Source organism: Misgurnus anguillicaudatus, chromosome 25, assembly GCF_027580225.2.
Source record: "Misgurnus anguillicaudatus chromosome 25, ASM2758022v2, whole genome shotgun sequence".
Classification (NCBI taxonomy): domain Eukaryota; kingdom Metazoa; phylum Chordata; class Actinopteri; order Cypriniformes; family Cobitidae; genus Misgurnus; species Misgurnus anguillicaudatus.
The window spans coordinates 2,095,871-2,109,680 of NC_073361.2; the positions used below are offsets into that span (position 1 = coordinate 2,095,871).

A 13,810-nucleotide genomic window follows, 5' to 3' on the forward strand; every position below is an offset into this window, starting at 1 on the left:
TGTAGGTATGTAATTTCGTGTGATTGGGCTGTGTATAAAATATAGTTGAAATAAGTCAACTTCATTTTAAAAGTTATACTGTAGCAACTCATCTCTTGTCAAGACAAATAATAATACGTTTAAATCGCTTGTAAATCTGAGTTGATTAAACGAAAAAATTTAAGGCAGCATTTTTTTACTGTGTACATATTTTACCGGGTGGCTAATTCATATTGATTCATTTGACCACATTCATATTTTTTGGAAAGCTTTTGTCCCGGTGACGTTGAGGGGTTTGAGGTGTGGTTTCATTATTGTTTTTTCTTCTTCTAATCATAGTTTTTTTTAACCATTCACTTTGTACAAATTAGCCAACTCATAAAATATGTATAGGAATTCCCATGAGATCAGGCTGGAAACTGAGACTGTATTTCAGCCTGTAAATCAATTGCTCGAATTATTCAGCAAAAATACTTTATACTTTAAACGTGGTACCTATTATACTTATTATACAGTAGTAAGTACACTGTATATACATGTCGAACAAGACTGTAAAGTGAGGTGCCACCAACATATGTTTAATAGCTATAAACACATGGATGAAAAGTATTCAATTGTGAATCACAACAATTTATGCCATTGTACAAGTGCATCTGCCGTACAATTAATACCTTTAATTCCATTGATTTAATGTTGTCTATGAGTCGTTTATTTCTTTTTTCGCCTGTACTGGTTTGAAATGAAGTATTTCCACATCTGTCCTGTTTCTGTGCTGCAAGCTCTCAGCAGATCTGTGTCCCATCGGGAGGTTTGGATGTTATGCTTTAAATTGAGGGTGATGACAGGAGCGTGGAAGTGCCACAACAATGGATTGCTGTGTGGACTCGGTAATTCTCTACATGCAGATCCTGTTTTCCTCTTTAAAGAGGAAGTCCTTTTCCACACACAACCTCAATCCAGCCTTTCTCTGCACCTTCGGAGCGCTCCGGTCGGATCTGATACACCTGCCAGGTTTCTCTGTTTCATTTCCAATCACACAATGGACGTCCAGTCCTGCTGCTGGCTTCAGCGTGCGTCTCTGTGGACATAAATGTGACCTTAAATAGTTTTTCATTTCTTTCCATAGCTTCTCTCTGCCAGCTATTCTTTCATAAAGAGGATCAGATCAGGGTGCACAAATGTTGTACTTTAATGGTCGGGTCTCTCTGTGTCATGAAAGAACCTTTGTTGCCATCTGAATAGACAACTTTACCCTCTAATCTAGATGAAGTAGCACATTTCAATACCGTTTCATTGCAAGTTCATTTGCCATCATTGCAGTTTTAATCATAGCTTTCATGTGTCTCTTTCCACAAAACTAAGCCTGAAATTTTGTAGCATTAAACATTAAACAGGTTGGAGATTATCTCAAATTAGAGTATCACTTAAAAGAGGCTAAGTAGTTTGGGAATAAATGTGGTTTTTTGATTCTTTTTTCGTGATCGTATAACGAATTCTTGTTTTCGTGTGATTGTCACGTATTGGTTACTCAACTGTTTTTTCCTATTTTAAACCATTGTCGCTTCGGTTACGGTTAGATTTGGTGCTTGCATTAGAATGTCACTTTATATATTGGTTTATACTATTTTTTCAGATTTTTTTTTATATGTCGCCTGGCGTTAGGCTTAGAGTTGGGTTTGGGTAGAGATGTCATTTTATGTAAATTTAACCCTAAACCGAAGCGACAATGGTAAGAAAATAGGACAAAACTGTTGAGTAACCAATACGTGCTAATCACACGAAAACAGGAATTCGTTATACGATCACGAAAAAACGCGGAAATTCGGGATAATATCACGAAAAAAGAATAAAAAAATTACGTGACTATATAACGAAATTGGGTTTTGCAGCTACTGCTCAACTTTATTTATTTTATTATTTTTTGTATTGTAACAGGGATGTTCAACAACAGTACATTTATATGACTAAATACACCTAAGTGAGTGAATTATGAATATATAAAAAAACAGCACATTAAGCACACAGTTGTTTGAAGTGAGTCTCTCCACATGGTTTTCTCCATGAAAAATGTGGATGGCGACAAAATTTAAAATTCAGATCACTTTCCTTGGGGACTCCCATTTACAATACACGGCCGTAATGTATTTGTTGTCTTTACCACTTAGCCATTGAACATCATTAGGTAATGTGCAGTCGCCGGTTGAGAAAAATAAAGTGTTTATCATCATTATTTGCCGTGGATGTCATTTGAGTGCCCCAGACCGACTTAAAGTGACTCCACTGTGCTCTATCAGAAACCCCGGCGTACTGCCCAACTCGTCCCATTCATCACCGGACTTACATACTGGTAGAACATCATTAGTGTGGTCTGTTTATAAAGAAGACAGAAATACCATTTGGGAAACAATACGAGAGCCTGCAGGGAGATACGTTAGAGGCTGTTTACACTCTTTAGCATCATTTGCATTGAAATGCGATTAAATCCGCTCGCGTTGAAGACCCAGCACCTTATGGAACGGGCATTAAAAGTAGGTGGTCCGAAAACAACAACTAAACAAATACTTTCAATAACACACAAACCAATGGATTCAACTCTTTCTTCTTCTCATCTCGTCTTACAAACTTTTAAATTATGATTAAAGCAAATATCTCAATTAAATTTAACTTTACACCTTTAGTCAGTGCCCAACTGAAATGAATCATTTCTATTCTGTTATATTAATGTTCTTGCCATTGCCACTGTTTTATACAATACACAAATTTAGTTTTTAAAAGTTAAAGTTTGAAAACTTATATATTCGGAGTGATGCTGAGAATGATTTCTTAAAAATGTTGGTTACATTATTTTGATTATCTTGCCTGTCTAGAAAATATTTAGAAAATAATATTGTGCAAGACATAAATCTATCCAGATGAGAAATAATAAAGGCTAATATTTTTGGCTCACATCTCCAAGTCCTAATATTTGTAATATTGGATTATGAATATTGAGGCCGGCAAACTACACAGAGGGCAAAACCCAGACTCTAACACTGCCCTGGAGCAAACTACAGTCTAGCTTCTTTCACTGTTTTGTTTGTAACATAGACAGACTACCTATGTAGAAGACTTTTAATAACGCAGAGATGTATTTGATATAATAGCCAGCATATATTAGACATGCCATTCTGCTACGCTGAACAATAATTCTAATTATTTAAAGAGGACTATTCAAAGATGTTGTTCATTCATTCTTTAACCCGATAAGCTGTCATTGTACTGTGAAAAAAGATACTTGCAGTTCATAGTGGCCACATATTGATATTTTGCCGTCCTTAAAGCACAAAAAAACCATAAAAATAGCAAAGTAGTTTAATGACGTCTACACTATATTTCTAGTGTTTGCATAAACACAATAGCTTTGTATTAAACTAGAATAAATGTAATATGATAATGACAAATTCAATTTCAGTCTATTTCTTACAGAAAGACTTTATTTGTCACTTTGGTGCTTGAGCTTCAACCCTATTTGCTTTTATTGTATTAAAGCATAAACAAAACATCTCATATAGTGTATCACAAAAAATAGTTATTTAAAACATGAGGGTTTTTATATAGACATAATGTTATATCACAGACAAATCTCTTTATTGTTTAACACTCATGTTTTATCTAATGTCACTTTAATTACACGAAATTACCCTTTAGTAGTAAGTTAATCAAGATGTTTTAGAAAAGTGTTCATCAAGCTGTGACTGCTATCCGCAAACATACCTATCTTTCATTTATTTCCTTTATGTCTCTGAATGTGGCCAGCTTTTCTCACCTCCACAGTGTCTTTCTCTGTAATAGATGTGGACTGCGTCTTGCAGTCCCCTGGACTCTTTCTCGCTCGCAGGCAAACATCCCTGAGCTTTTCAGAGTAGACTGCAGTCTGCGATGGAAGCGGATGGCTCTCCATTCCTGCGCTCTCTGCTGCCCGCCATCCTGACACGCCTTTGTTTAGAGCCTTTAAGATCTTGACATATGCCTCAAATCATTTGCTCTTGCTGAGCTGTGTGCTGTTCTGCACATGTGACGGGAGACAGTACATGGCCATCTGCTGAGCGAGATGGGAATAAAAAGAAACGTTGCATGCCAACACACACACACATACATACAGTTTTTCCTATTTTTTAAAGATTTTGTTGTAAAAACAGTAAAATTGTCCGAGAGCATGCACCATTCAATGTGGTTTGTGTCTGTTTGTTTTAAATACATTTTTCAGAATGCTGAAACTTTGAAAATCATGTTAAACTTTGACCTTTTTAACTAGCGACAGCCACTGGCATTTAGTGTCATAACAGCTAAACTTCATTTTCAAACGCCAGCTCACCTTTAAACAGAAAGATAGTTGCAGCAAGTTGTGATTGCTTATTTTAGGCATCATTAGTGTATTTCAGATACACAGACTTTTTAGACCATGGGTGTTGAATTTTTTCCCCCCTTCGAGTATGTCCTCAGAACCCAGAACCTCAAACATCATTTGTGCAATCAGGTTATTATGACCTAGTTATGTTAGTGTCATGTTGCGTGTTCGTTTAAACATAATGTGTGAACTTTTTACATGATCCCTTACACACAATTTTTCTGATAATCAGTTAGCAAAATTAGATTTTACATTTATGCACTTGACATATACTTTGCATTGAATAAGTGCCTTATTCAAGGTGTACTTTTTATCACTTTGCGTGCTTTACCAACTGAACATGTGGTAACGCTTTAGATTACAGCCCGGAAAGTACTGCGTAAGTACAGCAAATTTACAGTGTATGTTTATGTAATTATAGTTTATTTATGAAGTACATACGTGTAATTTTAAGGGAACGATTTATAATATTTGGGGAATAAAGAGGTAACAACCAGGAAAAATACAAATAATATATACAGTAAAGTACTGCGTAAGTACAGCAAATTTACAGCGTATGTTTCTGTAATTATAGTATACTTATGAAGTACATACGTGTCAATTTAAGGGAACAATTTATAATATTATGGGAACAAAGGGGTAACAAGTTCCACTTTAATTTACAGCCCACAGATGTTGTATTTACTCTTTAACTACATGAAACAAGGGGGTAACAAGTGACACTTTAATTTACAGACCGCAGATGTTATATTTACTCTGTAACTACGTGAAACAAGAGGGTAACAAGTGCCACTTTAATTTACAGACCGCAGATGTTATATTTACTCTGTAACTACGTGAAACAAGGGGGTAAATAAAATTTGACTTGGACTGTAACAACACAAAACAATGGTATATTTACACAGTAACTACAGGAAATAGTTCTAGTTTTGCTTGCTTTGTTTTCACCATAGTTGCCTTGCCTATTTTTAATTTAGCTTGATGACCCAACAAATTCCTGTACTCTTTTTCTTTCTTAAGGTAAGTAACCTTTATTGAAAATTCTACATAAATTACACATTAACTGAATTTCAAGTTTTGTTGTTTAGTAATCTTCATCATCATGCATCATGAAATGATAAAATATGTGACAAAATGACAAACATAAGATTGTTTTGCATGTAGCCTATGCCATATCATGTAGGCCTAATATTTGAATCGCTAGTCCAAAGTTATGAATTACTTACTGTATAAATAATTTGTGGTTTCCCACGTTTTTAGCATATAGGTCATACATACCATGTAATATTAAAATAGTTAGCCCTTAGTTAGTGCATATTAGTTAATACTTAGTGCATATATTATTTGTATTTTTCCTGGTTGTTACCCCTTTGTTCCCCAAATATTATAAATTGTTCCCTTATAATTACACATACGTACTTCATAAGTACACTTACAGAAACATACGCTGTAAATTCGCTGTACTTACACAGTACTTTACTGCATATATTTTTTTGTATTTTTCCTGGTTGTTACCCCTCTGTTCCCCAAACATTATAAATTGTTCCCTTATAATTACACATACGTACTTCATAAGTATACTATAATTACAGAAACATATGCTGTAAATTCGCTGTACTTACACAGAACTTTACTACATATATTATTTGTATTTTTCCTAGTTGTTACCCCTTTATTTCCCAAATATTACAAATTCTTCCCTTATAATTACACGTACGTACTTCATAAGTATACTATAATTACAGAAACATACACTGTAAATTCGCTGTACTTCTTCCAGGCTGTAATCTAAAGCGTTACCGAACATGTTAGCTTTATATGCTAACATTTCTGATGCATGTAAAGTCTCGTTCTGGTCATTTGGTTCGATTCTGGTTAAAATGCTGGATTTATAAAAATTTGCCCATGCCACATAAACATTAAACAGCAAGCAGGCCTTCTAGATTTTAAGATGAGGTCTGTTTTAAACTGGTACCCACAATTATTGCCAATGTAACTGAAAGGCATTTGAGTTATGACTGCTTTTGCAATGATATCACACTACTTATTTATTTTTATGAATAACTAAATTCACTGTATTATCTAGAAATAATTATTACCATTTGATTATGAAATATCTAAAATACTCATGATATAATCGTGACATTAATATACTGCCAATTTTTCCTCTGTATTTCTTCCCTTTGTCTCTCTGTCTCTTCTTCTGTTTCCGTTCCCATTGTCAAGCTAACTCATGATCTCCCAGTCCTCGGGTATCATTCATGCGTCGCTCATCTCCGTATTACCCCCTCTCTTTTCCAGCACTACTAGAATAATAAAAAGCCCAAACAAATTACCAGCTAAATGTTCCCAGTATCCAGATGTTGCGATTGGAATGGATTGGGGATAAAAGCCGAGTGAGAGGAAGGAGAGCCGTGTAAAAATAGGTCATACACAGGAACGTCTGATTGCTAGAGCATGGCTGCAGCATTTCATGCTACATTAGTCCGCTTTTTGAAAGCTAATCTGTGTTTTCTGCTTAATTTCATGGAGGTGCAGAGCGGCTACCTGGTGCTGCGGTGGGGTGGCGGAGCGGAGACTACGGCATGTATTAAATCCCCCGTGAGGCCGTGAGCCTGTGGAGAACCAGTGATGTGCGTTCAGACGCTCTGTCTACATGCATAATGAGAGTACGTGATAACAGTCAGATGCCATTATGGGTTTATATGCGACACCGCTGTTCGAGGATCATGCTGCAGTACAGGTACGGAGCGTCGTCACGGATGTTTGGTCTACTTTAAACAATGAAACACTTAAGGGCTTTTCTTTTATTTAGATTCGCAATAGGCTTTGAAAAATATCCACAATGAATAAAAGATGCCCTACAGCACACTGTGTTGTACTGGGGAGAGAAAGTAGATGATATTAATCTACCTCTCCATTAGAAAACGATGTCATTTTAGGCAGTAAGTTGGAATTTCAAATGATTTGGCCACGCCAGGAATTTGAGGATACAGGAAGTAGTATTTACTGAATACTTTAACACAATCACACAACAGAAGAACTGAATCACCTTTTCACAATTACAACAGACAACTTCCTTCCATCTAACAAGATTTGTGGTAAAAACAAACAAACCAATATTTGGTGGCTGTAGTAGTACCGTATTTTCCAGACTATAAGCCGCACCCGATTATAAGCCGCATCGTTCAAAAATGCGTCATTAATACGAAATAACATATATAAAAGAAGATTATTTCACAAAACCCAGGCGGAAGAACAGACATTTAATCTGGAAAAGCAAGTAATTCAACTAAACAACAGCAGACAGAACAGCAGGCTGAATAGATGTCTGTATGTTAAAGTTATATTATCAGTTATTTAAATAACATAACATACAGAACTTACCTGGAAGGTTGAATAGTTTAAATTAACCGAACAAGCCAACTAGCGTGAAGTTCACATACTCGTCATTGCACATTACTGAATCCATTGAATGACATAAATAGAGAAGCAGCATATAGCGGACTCTCGCGGCTGTAGACGTTAATGTTGTCTCTTGCCTCATAAATGTCAAAATTATTTATATTGACTTACTTGACTATAAGACGCAGCACCAGCCAAGTTATGAAAAACGCGGCTTATAGACCGAAAAATACGGTACATCATTACATAAATAGTTCTCTGTTGTGAACACAACTAACATCATGAGGTTGCCATGATTTTAAGGTAAAAATTGCTAAAAAAATCTGTTTTTTTACTAACATGAAAAACAAGAGCCACCTATATTATTTTGCTGACACTCTTCAGTGGTTTATTAAGAGTTCAGATGTGCCATATTATTGTTATTATGGTAAATTTACAAAATTATTAATTCACTAAATTATTATCTTTGTGTTCTGCAAATAAAAGTTTTTAAACAACAGGAGGTGAGTAAATGATAACAAAATTGTGGCTCTATTTTATAGACTTTGATGTCAATTGGAATAATTTCTGGGAAATCAGTATTTAGAAAACTATTAAATATAATAGAAAACTGCATATATAAAGTAAACATTTTTATTAATAACTTAAGTTGTAGGATAACACAATGTAGAAAACAAAATCTAGTTTAGTTAGTAGATTTGATAGTGTCATTGGGAAATGTAATTTCTGTAAAGTTTGCACTGAAACACTAAAACAATCTGCAGAAAGTTGCTGGCTGCTAGCTGGCAGATGTTGAAGCAAACTTCAGCAGATGTTTTCAAGGTGTTTTTGATTGTTAATGTTTTCGAATGTTTTATTCACATGTTTGGCTTCGTATGGGTGTTTAAAAATGAACGCTACCAGATGATGTACTCTTTTCACAGACATTTTTATAGGACATGTTTCTTTTCACTTCTCCACTGGTTTGGCGAACATACAGTACAGTAGACTCTCAAATGATTTCTGATATTGAGAGAATCCATCTTGTGGATCTCATTAAAAAAGCCAAGTAAAGCTTGTAAAAATACACACGACACTTGGTGGAATTACCAAAAAACACTGACACGTCTCGCGTCTGTTGTGTCTTCTACCTACGGTGATCATTATCACTCAAACCTTTTTGAGAGCCAGTGGGAGGTTTTGTGAATTAAAAGCGTTTAACCTGACTCTAGCGGAGCTGCATTCTCCGCATAATAGCGCTGGTGCCCCGAAGCTAAGTGCTAATCAACGCTGGGCTGCCTCCCTCTCCTCCATTCATTTTTAATTGGACGTATCCAGCTGATTTGACAATAGGGCCCTCTTACAAGTACTTACTAAGATCATTGATTTGAGAAATGATCCAGTAGACTGTAAGCTATGATTGGGTGGGTTTGTAATGGCATTAGTGGGGCTGGAGCGCTGATGTCGTGTTTGCTAATTGTGGCTAATTTACTGTGAAGTTTATCTGAGGTTGGAGATGTTTGGGGACTTCCCTAATGATGCTTACGAGATCCATGGAATGCTTTATTAATAGCGGAGACGACGGGCTACAGATCAGCGGTGTTAAAAATGAGCTGCGGTCCAGCACATACCTACAAGGTTATTCAGAAGAATGAGCTTAATTGGCCAAAAAGCAAAGGACGTGACCTGTGTAATGAGGTTCGTTTGGGTGTGACTGGAATATGGGACACAGTCTCACATCCGTTGTACAAAAAAGCACCAGCATCTTTCTGTAGTCTTTACAGTAAAACGTTAATGCTTATTTTTAGGCATAAACCTCCTCAATGTAAGTTTATTTAGACACTTTCAGTACTGAGTAGTGCACAAAAAAATGAAACATTGACATTTTTCCACCCTTATGTTTTTCCGAAACCACATGCTATTATTTTTTGCACAAAATAAGATTATTTAAAAAAAAAAAATTCTCACACAATTCTTTGCTATATACATTAATGTACCACAGCTTTCAAAATAGTCCTATATAAACATCATTAAAGCATACTTAAACTAGTTTATGTTACTTAGTTTCCAAGTCTTTTGATGCTATACAATAGCTATGTGTGAGAAACAGATTTAAAGTAAGTTTTACACACGTCACACGCTTACTACACATGTATGTGTTAAAGAGCACCTATTTCATTGCTAAAAAGCAACGTTATTTTGTGTATTTGGAATACTACAATGTGTTTGCGTGGTTTATGGTTAAAAAACACATTATTTTTCACATACCGTAAATTTTTGTAGCTCCAGATTTCACTGTTTTCTTTAAACTCAAGGATTTGAAAAGGTCTGTGTCCCTGATTGGCCAGCTAATATGTACATAGTGATTGTTCTGAATACCTCTGACATCAGCAGGAAATGTGACGCTCCCTACCATGTTTGAAAGATTCACTCACAATGCAATGCTAACAGGAGTTAACTTACAGACTGTGAGTCCGAAGCAGGGGAAATTATGATAATATCGGTCGTGCCTACAATTCGTGTGTTTGTTGTAGTCCAATAAAATCGATTTACATTGGAGACGATAAATTGCGTCATTGTTTACTTTGGGGTTTGTACCTTTTGCATATCGTTAACATGTACTAATACACACTTACACACTAAAGGAAATTTAAAAAACGTGCTCTTTAATAAGTAAAATTTTCATTTTAGACTCAAAATCGTCTTTTGTCCAAAGTACCAAATGTGTACATCATACAGATTCAAAACCCTTGTCTGACATGTTTTTCTTTTTTATAAAGCGCTTGTGTTTCGGCTCAGTAATTTAAAGTCATTTAAAATGTCACTTTTTATTGTTATCTAACAAATTTGACCGTATTTCGCTGCAAAACTTGCAAAATGCAAAAACCTCTAAATTCACTTGTTTGGACAATACACAGTAACATGACTAAAGATGCAACTATGCAACTAAACATTACAAATAATGAATGGCAGAATTCAAAATTTAAAAATACAGAAACTAAAGCACACATGTGATACATGTGGCTGCCATATTCTGGTTGTATTTAGATCCAAGAACTCACAAGGGAACCTAGTTTAAACTGAATTGAATGTGATTCACGGTCGTTTCCCAAACTCACCATAACTCCCTTCAGTCACTCTTCACTGTCCTTTCTGAATAAAGGTAAAAGGCTCAAAAATTTGGTCAACATCTTATTGTATTCAGTAAACCTCCTTTAACCAGAGCTCAACAATTGAAATCCCATTTGTGTGCCGTCATTCATCCAGTTCTTCTTACGGGACTTAGAGGACTTTGCTGACAAAGGTATGTGGCAGATTCTGCCAACAAACCTGAATGGCCCGATGCCGAGATAAAGCTAGTTTAAAGTGAAAGGAATATCTAAAATCAAGTCATTTCGGTCAACATCATTATCTCATTTTTGAGGTGGTGGTTAGTGGCTTTTGCATCTGAACCCATTAAATATACTTCCACACAAGCAATATCTTTATATAACATACATTTCTGTTTTTAAGTTTGTTTTGTAATTTATAAAGTTTATAATAACTTGTAGAGTAGGTATTTAAATGCCAGTTGTTACATGAAGGAGAGTCATTGCTGCTGGTGGATGTGTTCAGTTCAGTCAATGAATCTTTAGCATGCAGCATGTAAAAACAAACTATTAAATGAGATACGCAGTACTGTGACGACTGAAATAAATCATTTTTAGACGGACCCTCGGTTCATCCAGCAGAATCTTATTTTATATTTTTGAAGGTTCCATTTTCTTTTATAGCAATTTTTCTAAATTAGTACAGAGGTTCTATTAGCATTCCTTTAAGAATTTCTCTCTTTTTCTTTGGTTCATTAGAAGACTGCAAGCCAACAGTTGAACTACCTAGTGATCAAATGGGACAATTTCAGTGGATGCATCTGGTGTAAACTGGATTTCAGGACCGCCATCCTTTCCCAACCAAACCCATTGCAGATGAGAGGGCAGCTTTTTGCTCGAACTTCTCACCTCATTCTTACCTCTTCATCCTCACCCTTTACTCTCTCCATCCCTCCGTTTTCCCGGTCATATTATTCCATTTAAACTTCAATCCTATTTACGGCCTCTCTCTCTTCCTCATGCCCTGGGCTATCAAACAATTCATCCAGCCGCTCTGTGAAGCTGCACAGGCCATAAAAGCTTCAGCAGGGACTCATGGTGTGAGAGAGGGAGACAGTTGGGAAGCGAAAGCGTATGGGCGAGAGAGACAGAAAAAACACAGTCTTTTCAGTTCTCATACACGAATGAAAAATATACTGTAAATACTTTTAAATGTCCATAATAACTATTTTGTTCAAGTAAAACTTACCACCACGATGTCTTGGCATCGACAGTTTGGATAGTTTGCATGTTGATTAGATGATGATGAGTAGAAGTCATTTGTGCCATGTTGACCATCCACATCAACAGATCAATGAACTCATTTCTGTGGGGCTATGAATGAAATAACATGCCCACCATCCATGTTTTTTTTTTTTGCTTTCTTGCTCAGTTTACTGTCATCTATGAGCACGAATCAAAGGTGAACTTGTGAAAAACGCTGCAGCTATGTTTGAGGCGAGCGCTTTGTATCCGGCGCTCTGATTGACAAGCTCAGGTTGCATTAGCCGAATCCTCTCTTTAAAGATCAGTTTTTCCTGGACACCATCACAATGGTAGTTTCTAAACATAGGCCCATAGCTTTGCCGAAGAGGCTCAATTAATGTCTCATCTCTGTTAAAGTGACATGCCCTGACTTCATAAAGAACAATGAGATGTTAAGCACAGCATTAACAGAAGAGCACCATTGTTTCATCGACTGTGTATCATTTTGATGTCTGTTTTAATGAGTAAGTTTACATTAGTTTGCCTTTCTTACCAGAGGATTTCAAATAGTAAATCAGTAGTGACTAGCTAAATCATTACACCTCAATATTTTTCAGGCTTTTGATTAAATTCAATATAAAATGTGTATCATTATTTGAAGAGTTTCGTTGCAAAACGAGATAAATCCATTTTTTAACATTTTTGTCAAAACATGTTTATTATTATGTTATCATGTTATTATTTTGTTTTATTGTGCTACTTAGTTGTATTTTTTAAGTTATGAAGGTTTAAATCAAAACAAACCAACTGCAGTTGCATTGATATTAATTGGAATGCACAACCAAAAACGCGATTTCTGAACAATTAACAAAACGGTGGTTATCTCGTTTTGCAACGAAACTCTTCATTTACTCTATTGAGCTAACATTACTGTGAAAAATGAATGTATACGATGTCAGCTACGATCCTTGAATTCTTGCTCGGCTGCCAAACCTTTCTTTACACAGCGGTGAACCATGCTCGCCATCTTTTGTTCCAGAGGTCAGTTTAGCCACTAGCCAGACCAATAAACAAACACAAGCCGTGTCCCAATTTGAAGGCTGCGACCTCTGAAGGCTTCATTCTCAGCAGTGAGACTGAATGCTAGTAAGGCTGTCACAATCAGAAGGTTTCTTAAAATGAAGCCTCAAAATGCGTCCTTAGTTCTCTGCGCTGTTAAAGAACGAATGGATCTATCCTGTTGATTAGATCTAAGGTTGATTAATTTGATATATACTGTTGGTTAGTTTAATTTATATCAACGTGCCATATTTTCTAAAAATAAGTCAGAAATGTCTCCACTTTGTATCGCTGACAGGTGCGGTTAAGTATCCTCTAAAGGCTAGATCACCTTATTTCACTTTTCTTCGAAATTCGGAGACTGCGACCAGACTGGAAGTTAACCTCAAAGTTAACCTCACTAAATGTTGTTAAATTTATAGTTTTGCAAGTACACCTGTGACCTGAATGCTTAATGTTTCTGGCCAAAATGCTTTTACTGTAAGAAATAGTGCACGTATAATGCACAAAACCTTTATTGCCATCCTTGCTTAGAATATAATGATTTAGTATAAAATTTAATATTTATTAATTCATTTTCACAATTCTCTGTTTACATGTTTTTAAAATGTAAAATCGTAAAAAAGTGATATATGAATAAATGATGGATGGATTGATTGATTGACTT

The 13,810-nt window shown here is 35.7% G+C and overlaps 1 long non-coding RNA gene across 1 annotated transcript; it reads right to left on the reverse strand.

Moving 5' to 3' along the window:
• Nucleotides 1–536: 536 nt before the first annotated feature.
• Nucleotides 537–3,881, reverse strand: LOC141362185 (uncharacterized). The gene is made up of 2 exons (XR_012368191.1): nucleotides 3,785–3,881; nucleotides 537–1,057 (listed from the first exon to the last, which is right to left on the reverse strand). It is a non-coding gene; the product is annotated as an uncharacterized lncRNA (long non-coding RNA).
• Between the last annotated feature and the right edge of the window lie 9,929 nt (nucleotides 3,882–13,810).